Source organism: Bubalus bubalis, chromosome 23 (genome assembly GCF_019923935.1).
Source record: "Bubalus bubalis isolate 160015118507 breed Murrah chromosome 23, NDDB_SH_1, whole genome shotgun sequence".
In the NCBI taxonomy this organism is placed as follows: Eukaryota; Metazoa; Chordata; class Mammalia; order Artiodactyla; family Bovidae; genus Bubalus; species Bubalus bubalis.
In genome coordinates, this window is record NC_059179.1 from 20,921,088 (window position 1) to 20,926,154 (window position 5,067).

Consider the following 5,067-nt stretch of genomic DNA (forward strand, 5'->3'; position numbering starts at 1 on the left):
ATTCTAGTGATGAAAGATGTTTTTCCTATGTTCAGTTCAGTTCAGTTGCTCAGTTGTGTCCGACTCTCTGCAACCCCGTGAATCACAGCACGCCAGGCCTCCCTGTCCATCACCAACTCCCGGAGTTCACTCAAATTCATGTCCATCGAGTCGGTGATGCCATCCAGCCATCTCATCCTCTGTCATCCCCTTCTTCTCCTGTCCCCAATCCCTCCCAGCATCAGGGTCTTTTCCAATGAGTCAACTCTTTGCACGAGGTGGCCAAAGTATTGGAGTTTCAGCTTTAGCATCAGTCCTTCCAATGAATACCCAGGACTGATCTCCTTTAGATGGACTGGTTGGACCTCCTTGCAGTCCAAGGGACTCTTCAAGAGTCTTCTTCAGCACCACAGTTCAAAAGCATCAATTCTTCGGCGCCCAGCTTTCTTCACAGTCCAACTCTCATAAGCAGGTCCCAAATGGTGAAATTCATTACTAGCTTTTTTCTGTGACTTTCATGTTATAATCTCATTCTACACACACAACACCCCTCTGGTAATAGAACTGATGTTTCTGTATTAGGAGATTAACTGAATCATAATGTAGAGAATTTGGCCTTGGTCATGAAACTAGTTAATGGAGCCTCTATAAATAGCATGCACAGATTTGGGTACTAATGACTATGTACGGAAAACCTTTCCTTTTTATTAATGTATCGTTTCCCTCACTTTTAAATCTTCTTTCCTCACTTTTCCAGATACCATTTCAACATATAATATTTGCCAAGGAATTTTTGACAAAATGAAAGACAAACTATTTAAAAACTAACAGTAACTTCAGTGTTTTCCATTAGTAGTGATTTCTGTTAACAGTTTTAATATTGGCTTTGAGGTATAGATAAAGATATGTAAGTATTGCATACACATGCACACACAGTCATGTTTAGTATTTTGGCCTAACCCTCTCCCATGCTTGGATTTTACTCTATGATCCTTCAGAGATAAGAGCAGGGTATGTAATTATCTCTATTTTATTTAAACAGAGTAACTAGGCATATGAGAGGTGCTATGAATTGCTCAAAATTTAATAACAAATTAATGTTATTTATGAGACTTAAATGCTAGCCTATTAACCTCCAAGTCTTCTGCTTTATGATGCTTCTGGAATGTGGATGTAGCACAGAGAGCTGTACTCCTGGACAAATCAGACATACTTGAAATCATATCCTGGCTTCCAGTTTAAGTTAACTTATTTTGAACTGTAATTTCTTTATTTGTAAATCAGGAATAATAATTACGGTTTCTAGTTTAAGAATATATTAAAACACCAAGAACATAGTATGTGCCCATTAAATGTTTTTTTCTTCTAGGTTGCCATTGCTATTGCTAAGTCACTTCAGTCGTGTCCGACTCTGTGTGACCCCATAGACGGCAGCCCACCAGGCTTCCCCGTCCCTGGGATTCTCCAGGCAAGAACACTGGAGTGGGTTGCCATTTCCTTCTCCAGTGCATGAAAGTAAAAAGTGAAAGTGAAGTCGCTCAGTCTTGTCCGACCCTCAGCAACCCCATGGACTGCAGCCTTCCAGGCTCCTCCATCCATGGGATTTTCCAGGCAAGAGTACTGGAGTGGGGTGCCATTGCCTTCTCCTTCTTCTAGGTTAGCTTTCTAGTATCAATCTTTGATAGTTTAAAAGCTTTTCCCAGGAAGCTAGGCATTGAGTACTGAAGCCAATATTTTGTGCCCTCCACTGCTGCTGCTGCTGCTAAGTCGCATCACTCATGTCCGACTCTGTGTGACCCCATAGACGGCAGCCCACCAGGCTCCCCCGTCCCTGGGATTCTCCAGGCAAGAACACTGGAGTGGGTTGCCATTTCCTTCTCCAATGCATGAAAGTGAAAAGTGAAAGTGAAGTCACTCAGTCGTGTCCGACTCTTAGCGACTTCATGGACTGCAGCCTACCAGGCTCCTCCACCTATGGGATTTTCCAGGCAAGAATACTGGAGTGGGGTGCCATTGCCTTCTCCGGTGCCCTCCACTACGTGAATATAAATGAAACACAAGGTAACCACTTGTAAAAATGAAAGTGTTAGTTGCTCAGTCATGTCCCACTCTTTGCGACCTCATGGACTATAGCCCGCCAGTCTCCTCTGTCCATGGAATTCTCTAGGCAAGAATACTGGAGTAGGTTGCCATTCCCCTCTCCAGGGAGTCTTCCCAACTCAGGGATTGAACCCAGGTCTCCTGCATTGCAGGCGGATTCTTTACTGTATGAACCACCAGGGAAACCCAAGGTAACTTACCTTGATTTTATTTTCTACACCTAGTCCTATTTTAAAATATTTTCTCATTATTTTATGTGTATATATCCTCTCATCAGTATTACAAGTAATTTGTGACTAGGGAACCATGCCTTCATATTTTTATGCATTTTTCATTTAAACCATCAAATTGCATATCCATATTGATTTACTTTCTAGTGGAAAAAATGCACTGGCTTCAGAGTCAGGACTTACTGACTTCAGTTACTATGCTGCTTACCTTCAATTGGCCCCATCAAGATCTACTTTTTACTCTTTCTGTAAACTGAGTCCAGCAACATAAAAAAGATTATACACTGTGACCTGAGAGGATTTATACCAGGAATGCAAGGCTAGTATAACACTCAAGAACCAATCAGTGTAATATGCCATATTGATAGAATAAAGCACAAAAATCACATGGTCATCTCATTGTGGAAAAAGCATCTGACAAAATCTAACACCCTTTCATAATAAAACATTCAGCTAACTTGGAATAGAAAGGAACTTCCTCAACCTTATAAAGAGCAACTATAAAAAACAACAAAACAAAAACAACATATAGCTAACATCAAACTTAATACTTTCTCCCTAAGATCAGGAACAAGACAGGATGTCCAGTCTCACCACTTCTACTCGACGTTGTACTGCAGGTCCATAGCGGGGGCAGTTAGGCAAGAAAAAGAAAAAAGAAGCATCCAGATTAAAAAGAAAGAAAACGTCTTCTATATAGTTGCATACAGATTTCTTAGGAGACAGATAAGGTGGTCTGGTATTCCTATCCAAGAATATCCCACAGCTTATTGTGATCTGCACAGTCAGAGGCTTTAGTATAGTCAGTGAAGCCATACATGTTGTTTTTGGAATTCAGGTCAAGAAGCAACAGTTAGAACTGAACATGGAACAACAGACTGGTTCAAAATTGGGAAAGGAGTACATCAAGGCTATATTTTGTCACCCTGCTTATTTAACTTGTATGCAGAGTACATCATGGGACATGCTGGGGTGAATGACTCATGACCTGGAATCAAGATTGTTGAGAGAAATATCAACAACCTCAGACATGCAAATGATACCACTCTAAGGCATAAAGCAAAGAGAAACTAAGGAGCCTCTTGATGAGAGTGAAAGAGGAGAGTGAAAAAATGGGCTTAAAACTCAACATTCAAAAAACTAAGATCATGGTATCCAGTCCCATCACTTCGTGGCAAATAGGGCAAAAGTGGAAACTGACAGATTTTATTTCACTGGGCTCCAGAATCACTGTGGATGGTGGCTGCAGCCACAAAATTAAAACTCTTGCTCCTTGGAAGAAGAGCCATGACAAACCTAGACAGCATATTAGAAAGGAGAGATATCATTTTGCTAACAAAGGTCCATATAGTCAAACTATGGTTTTTCCAGTAGTTATGTATGAATGTGAGAGTTGGACCATCAAGAAGGCTGAGCATCAAAGAATTGATGCTTTCAAATTGTGGTGCTGGAGAAGACTCTTGAAAGAGCAAGGAGATCAAACCAATCAATCCTAATATTCCTAAGTAAATCAATCCTGAATATTCATTGGAAGGACTGATGCTAAAGCTGGAACTCCAGTACTTTGGCCACCTGATGCAAAGAGCCAACTCATTGGAAAAGTCCCTATTGCTGGGAAGATTGAGGGCAAGAGGAGAAGGGGGAAACAGAGGATGAGATGGTTGGATGGCATCACCGACTTGATGGACATGAATTTGAGCAAACTCTGGGAGACAGTGAAGGACAGGGAAGCCTGGTGTGCTGCAGTCCATGGGATTGCAGTCTCCAGGCATGACTTAACAACTGAACAACATTTACAGGTGACATGATCTTGTATACAGAAAATTCTAGAGAATCCACACAAAATTTTTTAAGTTGAGCAATATACAAAATCAACTGTACTGCTACACTGACAATAACAATTCTAAAGGGAAATTCCATTTATGATAGCATCAAAATGATAAAGTGCTTAGGAATTTAATCAAAGAAGTGCAAGACTGTATGTTGAAAGCTACAAAGCATTTTTTAAAGGAATTTTTAAAGACCTGAGAATAAGGAAATAGATGGAAAGACATCCCATGTTCATAGATTGGAAGATTTAATATTGTTAAGTTAGCAATATTCTTCATGGGTCTACAAATTCAAGACAATCACTATTGACATCCCAGCTGCCTTTTGGGCAGAAATTAACAAGCTGATCTTAAAATTCATCTGGAAATGCAAGGAACCCAAAATAGCCAAACAAAAAGGAACAAATTTGGAGGACTTATACTTCCTGATTTCAAAACTTACTACAAAGCTACAATAATTGAGACAATGTATAACTGGAATAAAGATAAATATATAGCTCAATGCAATAGAATTGAGGGTCCAGAAATAAACCCTTTTACAATAGGCAATTGATTCTTGACAAGGGTGGCAAGATAATTCCCTGGGGAAGAAGTCTTTACCAAAAGTGCTGGACAACTGGATATACACTTGTAAAAGAGTGAAGTTAGACCTTACATCATGTACAAAAGTTAATGCAATTGCCTCATAGACATGAATAAAAGAGCTAAAACAAAATTCTTAGAAGAAAACAACAGTAAATCTTTGTCAACTTGGGCTAGGCAAAGCGTTAGGTACAACAGGAAAAGCACAAGTCACAAAAGAAAAAATAATGCTTCAAAGGGTAACATCAAAAAAGTGAAAAGACAACCTATAGAATGGAGGAAATATTTGCAAATGTGTGTCAATGATTAGGGGCTTGTATCCAGAATGTATATTAAACAAAACACAA